The following is a 12046-nucleotide window of genomic DNA, read 5'->3' as shown; positions in this document are numbered from 1 at the left end:
TATTGATGACTAAAATTCTCAGCAAACTAGGAATAGAGGGAACTTCCTCATTCATTAAAAAAAAAAAAAAAGTCTATGAAAATGCAGGGGGGGCAACAGTGGCTCAGTGGCAGAGTTCTTGCCTGCCATGCCAGAGACCTGGATTTGATTCCTGGTGCCTGCCCATGTAAAAAAATAAAAATAAAAAAAATAAAGTCTACGAAAATCCCAGCCAACATCATATTTAATTAAGAGAAACTAGATGCTTTCTCCTAAGATTGGAAACAAGACAACAATGCCCCATTTACCATTCCTATTCAACATGGTACAAGAAGTCCTAGCTAATGCATTAAAAAAAGAAAAGAAAATACAAGATAGATAGATTCAGAAGGAAGACAGTTGTTCACAGATGACATGATTATCTCTAGAAAATTTAAAAGACTTGATTAAAAAAAACTCTTATAACTAATAAGTGACTATAATAAGGGTGCAGATTGCAAGATTAATATGCAAAAATCAATTGTTTTCCTATATACAAGCAATGAACATTTAAAATGCAAAATTAAAAGCACAACACCGTTGTTATTACAAAAAAACAAACAAAAAAGAAATGCTTAGATTCAAATATAATAAAATATGTACAATATATTTATATAAGGGAAACTATAAAACTCTTTTGAAAGAAATCAAAGATCTGAATAAATGGGGAGGTGTACCTCATTCATGGATAGGTCGACTCAACAGCATTAAGATATCAAGTCTTCCAAGCATTATCTATAGAATTAACACAATTCCAATAAAAGTCCCAGCAAATTATTTTGTGGATATTGACAAATTGAAACTAAAGTTTATATGAAAAGACAAAAGACCCTGAATAGCCGAAACAGAACTGAACAAGAATAGTCAGTGTTCTGGACTGACACTGCCTGATTTCAAAACTTACTGTAATACTACAGTGATCAAGACCATGTGGTATTAGTGAAAAAAACACAAATGGATAAGTGGAACAGAATAAAGAGCCTAAATAGACCCACAGAAATATATCAACTGATCTTTGACAAGGAAGCAGAGGCATTTCAATGGAAGAAGGATAGGCTTTTTAACAAATGGTACCTGAACAACTGGACATTCACATGTGAAAACATGAGTCTAGACAAAGACCTTACATTTCTCACAAAATGAACTTTAAATGGATCACTGACCTAAATGGAAAATGGAAAATTATACAAGTTCTAGAAGATTATGTAAGATAAAATCTAGGTAATTTTGAGTTTGGCAATGACTGATTAGATATAACACCTAAGGCATGATCCATGAAAGAAAAAAATTGATGAGCTGGACTTCATTACTATTAAACACTTCTGCTAAGAGAATAAAAAGACATGCCACAGTATGGGAGAAAATATTTGCAAGGCAAATACCTGATAAACGACATGTATCTAAAATATGTAAAGAACTCAAAACTCAACAACGAGGAAACAAACAAGCTTACTACAAAATAGGCAAAAGATCTGAACAGATGGAAAAGATATACAGATGCAAAACAAAATGCACATGAAAAGACACTCAACATATATGTTACTAGGGAATTGCAAATTACAACAATGAGATACAACTATAAACCAGTGATAATGGCTACACTTCAAACTCTGAGAAAGCCAAATGCTGGCAAGAATATAGAGCCACAGGAACTCTCAATCATTGTTGGTGGGAATGCAAAATGGTACAGCCACTTTGCTGAAGAGTTTAACAGTTTCTTACTAAGTGAAACACAGGTTTTCCATATGATCCATTCAGCATTTGTGCTCCCAGGTATTTACTCGAATGAGTTGAAAACTGATAGCCACACAAAACCTGCACATGAATATTTATAGCAATTTTATTCATAATTTCCCAAAATTAGAAACAATCAAGATGTCCTTCAATTAGTGAATGGGTAAGTTGACTGGGAAGCAGCCATACAATGGAATATTATTCAACAACAAAAAGAAATGGAGTCACAGAAGACATGGTTGAGACTTAAATAAATATTGCTAAGTAAAAGAAGCCAGCTTGAAAGACAACACACTGAATGCTTCCAGCTATGTGGCCTTTTGGAAAAGGCAAAATTATAGATACAAAAAAATGATCAGAGGTTGACAGGAATTCAGAGGGAAGGGAAGGTCAATAAATAGGTGGAACACAAGACATTTTTAGGTCAGTGAAAGTATTTGAACAATAATATAATGGTTTTATCATATTGTGCATTTGTCAAAACCCATGGAAGTGTATAGAAACCAAGGAAGGACATTATAAATTATTTTATTAGGGGAAATTGAAGATGTTTAAAATATGAAGTCTTATTAGAAATATTATAAGGGCACAAACAGAGAATATAAATATGGCAAGTTCAGTAGCTTAAAACTCTTCAAGGTAGAACTGGAAATATGAGACTATTTAGTGACAATTTGCCAGTAAGTGTTTCCATGTATGGGAGAATTAAGTTGAGACATGATTTCATTTTTATATGTCACTAGAATACAGACAAAGGTCTCTACTTCCATTCATGAGACATGACCATTATCTATAAAGAAGAACCAGAGAATCATGGCTGGCCAAATTATCTTAAGTCAATTTTCAATGGGACTAAATGCAAAGACCACTAACAAAAGTCTATTAGCATACGCTGGGATGTGAGACTAGAAACTGGAAATGTTAATACTCCTAAAACCATCGAGAAGAGTTCTGTATATTAGAGTTTATCAATAGAAGCAATTTCATACTTATATCCATAGGTGTCATTCTGTTAGTCCATACAGTAACTTACATTATATGAAAAATATGAACATGTGTGTGTATATGCAAATTTTTTTGGAAAATTAATCATATATATGGGTCTGTAAAGATAGTTGTTGGCTAGGCATAGGTTTCTACAGATTTCCTTAGATTCTTAAATGAGATGGTTACTTTTTTTTAAGCGAGGGGTCCTACCTTATTTAGGGCTAAACACTAGAAAGTGTGTGCTAAATTCAACATCCTTTTACAAAATTGAATAGATACTTAAAAAATAATTCAGTATGCACAAAATGTAAATATATTTGTGGGGAAAAGAAAACCTTTCATTGTCTCTTGGCTATTGTAAAAGGAGAAGCTATTGCTATCAATAAATCCTTCAGAAAGAAATGTAAGCCAAAGAACAAAAGCTGTGCTCTTCTCCATAGTGAACTTAGCCAGCATAATTATTTTATCATCCCATAATAAAAGCTTTTGTTTATCATTTCACAAAATCTCCATGTGCTATGTTTTTATTGTTTAATGCAATACTGGTTCTGAATTAATTTGCATTTGCTTTAGTCTCTTTAATATAATGGGTGTTCAATGAATGTTATTGAGCACAAAGTGTGTTTTTTCCAACACCAATCACTGTATCTGAAAACAACATATTTGTAAAAAAAAAAAAACTAGAACAAGAAACTGAACACTGTTGATCTTTTGAAGGCTATGAAACTTAAACATATTGTCTGCTAAAAGACTTCATAGAAAGCTTTGGTAGCATACTTCTGATATTAGAATCAATAGTCTCATCTAACAGGCCTGGTAGAGGTTTGAAGGAGAGGTCATCCTATACAATAACCCACGAGTAATGTGAGAAAGACACTAATTGTTCATTTTAAGAAACACTGAAAAGCAACCAGATTATTACTTGTGATATTACCATATGTGTGTGTGTGTGTTGTATAAATAGCATGGTAGTTTACATACTATTCAGGAACCTGAATTTTTATTTTTATTTACCTACATGGATCCAATCGTGTTTTCATAGCAATCTGTCCTATCTTTAAAAAGAGGTCCTCCCTATTCTTTTTGATTAGTCAACGATATATCATAATAGCATATTTTATGGGCTAAATTGGGGGGTATCCTCCACAAAAGATCCCCAGAACCTCAGAATATGAATTTATTTGAAAATAAGTCCATTACAGATAAAAGTAGGCAAGTGAAAATAAGGTCATTCTGGAGTAGTTGGACTGTTAATTCAATATGGCTGGGGTCCTTATAGGAAGAGGAGAAGAGACAGAGAGAGAGTAATAGGGCAGGTGGGCAATGGCCATGGATGATGGATGGGGGCAGAGATTGAAGATTAAGGAATGACAGACAAAGCAGGAAGCCAGGAAAGAGGTATGGCACAGTTCTACCCTTGAGACTTCAGAGGCAGCATGACTGACCTTGCTTATACCTTGATTTCAGACTTGTAGCCTCCAGAATTTTAAGTCTGTTGTTTTACACCTTCAAAACTGTAGTACTTGTTACAGCAGCCCTAGGAAACTAAGACAGTATGCGATGCAAAAGGAGTCACTATCACAAGGAAAACATTAAGGGAATTAAGGATACATACTTGCATGCTTTTGTTTTCTAATCATTTTTATGAAAATAATTATTTACAAGGATTCTCTCATAAGCAGTATATGACTGAATTTAATTTATTTAATTTTTTAAATAAGTGATTTTAAGATATTTGTAATTTGTGATAATCAATGTACTTAGATTTATTCTGCAACCATACCTGAATGGTTTTTATTTACTAGACTTTCCAATCCTTTAGTACTGCACTTAGATTTGAACACATATCTTTTCCATATTGAGATTTTTATAAAAGTTAAATTCATTCAGCAGCTCTTTGTTCTTGTTCCAAACAAGACAAAGCTAAAAGCATGCTTTAACTGTCCTTCCTTCATCTCTTAGATTATTATGTATAATTGGAACTTATTTTTTTCAAATAGCATTACTTTTCCAGATAAGAGATTTTATCCACTTATAACCAGTTTCTTTGCTGAGCAATGATGTCCACTTATGAAAGAAGTCACCTTGAGAATATAGCCTTTTTGTTGTTGGGGATACTTATATCTGTTCGCAAGCAGATACTCTCGGCTGGCCTGTCTCTTTTGTTTGCATGGGCTTGCCTATATCAAAGTTATAAGCATTTTCTAGTAGTTTCTTATTTGTTTTCTCACAATCCAGATTTTTGTGCATATCTTGATGTGTGGTAAGATTCACTAAAGATGACTGAATCACAAAGTCTCACGGTGGGGCATTGTTAACATGCCAAAACAATAATTTATAGCAACAAATGAAGACAAAATACCAAATATTCATAGCTAGCTTTTGTTTGTTGATTGCTGTGTCAGGGGCTCAAAACTTGGATGTTCACATGTGTGGTGGATCAAATTACGTACTCCAGTTTATACCTGTTCTTCCTCTTAATCCACATTCCTGGGTGTAAACCCATTATAAGTGGAATCTCTTGAAGATGTTATTTTAGCTAAGTTGTGGCCCACCTGAAATGAGTTGGCACCTTAAATATAAATTAGTGGGGTCCTTTATAAACAAAAGAAATTCAGTAGAAGAGAAAGCCATAGGGAGGATTCAGAAGCTGAAATTCAAGGAACCCAGATGAGAAAGGAGAGGACATCACCATGTGACAGGAAAGCCAAGGAAACTAGGATTACTGGTCAGCCAGAATGTTACCAACCCCAGAAGGAAGAAATTCTCTTAGCCAATGCCTTGATTTGAACTGCAGGCCTCTGAAACCATAAACCAATAAATTCCTGTTGTATAAACTTATCCTATGTGTGGTATTTTTCATAGCAGCAGTAAAACTTAGACAACATGCTAAAGAATGTATAAAAATTTAACTCATATTGACTCAATTGCACATTAGACCTAAAGTCATAAGACTTTTGTAAGGAAACATAGGGGACAACGTTTGTGACCTTATATTTTGCAATGACCTGTTAGTATGGCACCTCAAGCATGAGCATCAAAAGAAAAAATAGATAAAATAGACGTTATCAAATTAAAAACTTTGAATACCAGAGGACACTATCATGAAAGGGAAAGGATAACCTAAAGACTAGGAAAAATAGCAGTAAAAGATGTATCTGATAAGAGTTGAATATGCAGAATATACAAACAACTGCTATAACTCAACAAAAAAAGATAAACCGATTACAAAATGAACAAAATATTTCAAGAGAAATTTCTCTAAAGAGGAGATGCAAATAACTAATTAGCATCTGAAAGATGTTAATATCAAGAGCCATTAGGGAAATGCAAATCAAACTTAACAATGAGATACCACTTCAAAGCCACTAGGGTGGCTGTTAATATCAACAACAACAGAAAGAACAAGTGCTGGCAGAAGTTCAGAGAAATTGGAAGATTTGCACATCGTTGATGGGACTATAAAATGCTGCTGCTGTGGAAAACAGTTTCACCATTCTTCAGAAAATTGAAGAATTACCATATGACCCAGCAATCCTGCTTCTAGGTATATATCCAAAATATTTTGAAGCAGGGACTCAGGCGGATATTTCTACACCCATGTTCATAGCAGCAGTATTAAAAGTAGCCAGAAAGTGGAAGCAAACTCAGAGTGCAACAAGAAGCAAACTCAGGGTGCAACAGATGGAAATATACAATGTGGGATATGCATACAATGGAATATTATTCAGCTGCAGGAAGGAAGTTTTGATATATGGCTACAACATGGATAAACATTGAAAACAAAATGTTAAGTGAAATAAGCCAGACACAAAAGGACAAAAATTGTATACTTGTACTTATATGAAATACCTAGACTAAGCAAATTAATAGCAACAGAAGGTACATTACAGGTAACCAGGGGCAATGGAGGAGGTAGGGGGTTCTTATTAATGGGTACAGAGTTTCTGTTTGGAGTGTTGAAAAAGTTTCAGTTATGGATGGTGCACAACCTTATGAATATAATTAATGTCACTGAGTTGTACAGTAAAAGTGGCTAAAATTGGAAACTTTGAGTTCAACATATGTTATCACATTAAAAGTTAAAAAACATTTACAAAGGAGGCAAAGTCATGGATTTTGACTTTGATGTCCTTCAGCAAGTAGTTCACTGACCCCTGATTCTGGCCATGATCTAGCTAAGAAGGAATTTTGAATTTTCCAAAATTACCCAAGACGAACCTCTGACATACAATAGAATTGCTGGGGTTAACTAGGCAAACTGCCTAATGGGAACCAAACTTTTCTGATTTAGCAAGACTTTTATACGATTTGACTGACTCAAACATCTCAGAACCACTTCCATGAAAACCAAAAATTTAATGTGCCGCCGTAATCTCAAAACATCCCTTCAACAATCACCAACACTTGGTTATCGTATTATCATTTTGTGAGTGATGAGTCATATTGTAGAGTCATATTGTAGGGGAAATAACTAAATGGCATGACATGCATCAAACACCCACTACATTTTAGTGCTTAAACCCGACTGCCAAGGTTTATTCTCCTTGCCTTTTGGGCAATTCTTGACTTGGCTGAAATAGGCAAAGGATTTTCAGATGTTATGCTAAGAGCAATATTACCACTAGTCATTTAATCTTAAACTAGCTTGTTTCTCTTCCTAATATTAGCATATGATAATATAAATGGCCATGTTAATATTCACAATCCATCTACTTTGTAACATACACCCGATGAAGGAGAAACTCCTAATTATGTTTCTGTATTCTGAGAAATACCCATGTCCAGAAAATCTTTTGGACATTCCCCTGCAAAATCCTGATAAAGTATCATTTGTTGATGGGTCTTGTTTTCAAAATTAAAAAAGAGAATACCAGATTTGTGATGCCATAGCTACTCCAAATTTCCATGTAGAGTCCAAGCCCTTCTCAGCACCAAATTGGCTTAGGCAGTCAATATTAAACCCTGTTCTGCAGCATCACAAACTGCTAAAATTAGAAATTAAAACTAAAAATTACTGAAAAGTGATATGTTTTGTGGTAATTCATAATTTTGAAATGCTATGGCAACAAAGAGGTTTCTTAATTTACCTACATTCTTATACAATAATGTCAACAGCAAATGAAGAAATTAAGTGGTGTTCCAAAGGAAAAAGAAAAATATTATAAAGCGAGGGGACAACTGTAAATAGGATATTACAGAAGTAGAAGAAATACTTTAGCAGGTCCTAATGCTAAAATGGCAACATTTACTAAAGTCTTTATACAAGGTCCTTTTGTAGAACAGAAAGACGCATCCATGTAGATTTTCAAAAAGTCCGTCATAAATGTCCAATATTTGATCTCCAATTTTTAAAGGAAATATGAAGAAGTATTTGGCTGTAAGATCTGGAGGATATTATATAATAAATCTAGGACAACCATCTCACGACTTCACATAGATGCTTGCCCAAATCCTCCCTTTCCCAAAGGGAAAGAGATTTCCCTTTCATAGCAGGGACAAATTGGTTACAACATTAAACCACTAGTAAGAAAACATTTCCAGGACATTAGAGGACACGGACCAGTTCTTCTCTTATTTATAACCAAGATGATATTTCTGGAATATCTATAAAGGTAAGCATGGACCGGAACTACTCTTCACTGACTCCTTTAGCATTGGCAGATGGGTTTTATACAATTGCCTATGGATTGCTACTACTAGTACTCTTCTAAAATTAAAACTGGCTAAAGTAACATATGATTGGCTCTTCTGGGATATATTACCATAAGTTGCTAGATGATCTTGTAGCTTTTCTTGACCAGAAACATATATGTTATAAGACAATATGCGAAAACTCAATAGTGTCTTTAAATAGAAAAGTATTATTTGATGTTTTAATGTTTATAGAACAATCCACCTAAAGAATTGAAAATGTAAAACTCAGCTTCATCTAGTAACTACTGAATTAAAATTATGTTTTTAATTAATTTAAATTTTTATTGTTTTTGTCACCCCGAGAATATAAATTATTTGAAAGCATGAGCTCTATCTCATTTAACACTTTATTATTATTAGTGTCTAGAACAAGCCTGGTACACAGAAGGTGTTCCACGAATACATGCTCAATAACCAACCATCACTGAATATTCACATGGAAATTAGTGAATAAAATGTTTGCCCAGCTGGCTATTTCAATCCTTTTGTTAAATGTTAAACAGCATTTGTCTAATAAATTACTGAAAGTATTCATGTAGACTCATTGCCAATTTTGGCATACTTGTATATATGGATTGCTCCTAAAATGGTAAACAGTAAATATTCATTGTGTTCTGCTTATAATATTATCCAGTTGGTACACATTTCCCAAATAACTATTTTATTAATTAAATATTTATAATTGATGAACAAGTCTTACACTATTTCCAAGGAACAATATGAGAAAACTCAGTAGTGTCTTTAATAGAAAAGTATTATTTGATGTTTTAATGTTTATAAAAAAATCCACCTAAAGAATTGAAAATGTAAAACTCAGCTTCATCGTAGTAACTACTGAATTAAAATTGTTTTTAAATAATTTTAATTTTTATTGTTTTTGTCACCCCGAGAATATAAATTAATTGAAAGTATGAGCTCTATCTATCTCATTAACTATATATCTCATCCCAAATAACTATTTTATTAATTAAATATTTATAATTGATGAACAAGTCTTACACTATTTCCAAGGAACATCTGTTAGAGGTATATGAGCGTGCAATATAGAGCCCCATTAGTGGGCTATTCCTTATGCTAATCCAATCACTAACACAAACTCATGAAAAGGTCATACTATTTTATTAAAATATGAAATGCACTAAAATTGAATTCTATTCAATTGCATTTGAATTTTGGCTTACTCCTGGGTGGCAGGAGAGTTTTCAAAGAATTCACAATCCTCTAAAACCATTTACCGTCATCTATTATTCACAATCTAACACAACGCTCAGTAGCACAGCATTGTCTTTGGTTGTCAAATTATAGGATATTAATATGAAATGAAATACCTTTGTCTTTTAGTCATTATATTTCTGAAATTTAATCAAGTAGCAAAATTGCCCAGTGACTGTCATAAACTAAAGATTAAACAGATTAAGAAGAGTTTTTCTGGAATATATTAAAGTTTTGCTAAGTATGCTGTTGTAGAAAGATATGTGTTGCTTGATAATCTGCATTTGAACTTAGGCTCATATATTCATTCTCTGTGATTTTAAGCAAGTTATTTAAACTCTCCTACCCTTTATTTTCTAATCATTTAGTGATTAAATGTGAACTGATCATTTTTACCCTCCCTATATTGTACTTTAAAGATTTATACTTTCATTACTTAAAAACCCAGGTGCCAAAATCTGACATATCTTATCATCTAAAATGACATATAAACTACTATTTCTTTGTGGATCAAAGGAAAATACAAGAAAAATGATCTCTTCATGCCTGACCAGAAGCCCACTTGGAGACTTTTGATTCTGCGGAGAGCCAGGTACCTACAATACATGGAGAAGTTTGAGGTAGTTTGAGGTTCAACATAAGTAAATCCAATATTTCTAAATATGTATCTTATCATCTATTTGCTTAGGAATTTCCAGTGCTCTAGCTGTAATCTCTGTGCTACCACAGGGAGATCTCATATTCAACTTCAACTTTTGCCCATCCCTCAAATGCAGGGTCCCCAGAGTTGTGCTGGTGGGGGGGGGGGGGGGAGAGTACATGTGGTTCTTAATTTCATCGTGACTAATAAGAGCCGGGACTTTGCATGAAACCTAAATTTGATTCTCACTCATTGAGATATCTTTGAATAGCAAGGTCTAGAAAAATGTCTGAGATTTTATGCATCCCATTTTGCTTTCACATGCATAACAACTTTCATTAGGAGGGCATAATAAGCTTAACAGTGATTAAGGGTGTGGATGCGCCCCCAAAATGTCTGGCCTTGACTCCTGGTCCCTCCAGTCAGATTTCTCCAGAGAAACAAAACTATCAGGACATATGTGGATACATAGATAGAGATAAGATGCAAAGAAATTTATATGAAGGATTTGGCTCACATGATTGTGGAGGTAGTAGATCTGGAAATTTTGCCAAGAGTGATGTTGAAGTGGTGAGTCCAAAATCCTTAAGGGAGGCTGGCAGGCTGGCTTCGCAACATTGTACAAGTTACTCAACCACTCTGGGCTTCTGTTTTCTGTTATAAAATAGTGATGAAACAAAGATATCTGTGTAAGAATTTAATGAGATACAGCATGTAATGAGATAAAGCATGTAAGGTGCTTAGCATAGTTCCCAACAACTAAGAAACATAGATCAGATATGAAGTATTATTCATTAGCTAGGATTTTTAGTTAGCTTATGTCATGGTTAGGGACATGTGTCAACTTGGCGAAGTTGTCGTACCTGTTTATCTGATTGGGCAAGTGCTGGCCTGTCTGTTGCAATGAGGACATTTCATAGGATTAGATTGTGAGCACATCAGCTGCATCCACAGCTGATTCCATTTGTAATCAGCCAAAGGGAAGTGTCTTCTACAATGAGTGATGCTTAATCTAATCATGGGAAGGCTTTTAAGGAGGACTCAGAGGAGACATGTTCCATTCCTGCTTCGGCTGGTGAGCCTCTCCTGTGGAGTTCATCCAGACCCTCCATCAGAGTCGTCGGCTTCACAGCCTGCCCTGTGGATTTTGGACTTGGCGTTCCTGTGGTCATGTGAGACACTTTTATAAATTTTATATTTGCAAGTGTTCCCTGTTGATTCTGTTTCTCCAGAGAACCCTAACTAATACATCTTAAAACAGCATGTCTTTGAAATAGTGAGAGGACCTACCCATCTATACATTGAATAAATCCCAGCAAATGCTCGCATGTACTTTCTGAAGACTTTGCAATTTTTGCAAAAGCCATTCCCACTACTTAGAATTCTCTCTCCCTCTTGTACACCTGACAAAACTCCTTTTACTTTTGAAAACTTAGATCTGGGTTTGTTTCTTCTGTTAAAATGTCTCAAAACAGATAACAGGGTGTTTTGCTCTGATTCCACACATTGCATGTTTCTTACTGGACTGTGGGCATCTAGACAAAAATAGAACGGGGGTACTTTCTCTGCCATGTTTATCACGTATTTATTCCAACAGATTTCCTAGCTCAGTGAAGGAGTTAATAAATAAATGCTGAGTAAATAATCCCATAGTTGGAAAATAGAAACTATAAAGTCCAAGCAAGGCTACTTGCATTTAGGATAGCTGCATGTTGAATTAGTGGGTCACTATTCCTCGAACTCTATTTACGAGGGTCA

The sequence above is a fragment of the Tamandua tetradactyla genome, chromosome 17, assembly GCF_023851605.1.
Source record: "Tamandua tetradactyla isolate mTamTet1 chromosome 17, mTamTet1.pri, whole genome shotgun sequence".
In the NCBI taxonomy this organism is placed as follows: Eukaryota; Metazoa; Chordata; class Mammalia; order Pilosa; family Myrmecophagidae; genus Tamandua; species Tamandua tetradactyla.
The sequence above is the reverse complement of the archived record's forward strand: the minus strand, read 5'-3'. Positions refer to the sequence as shown.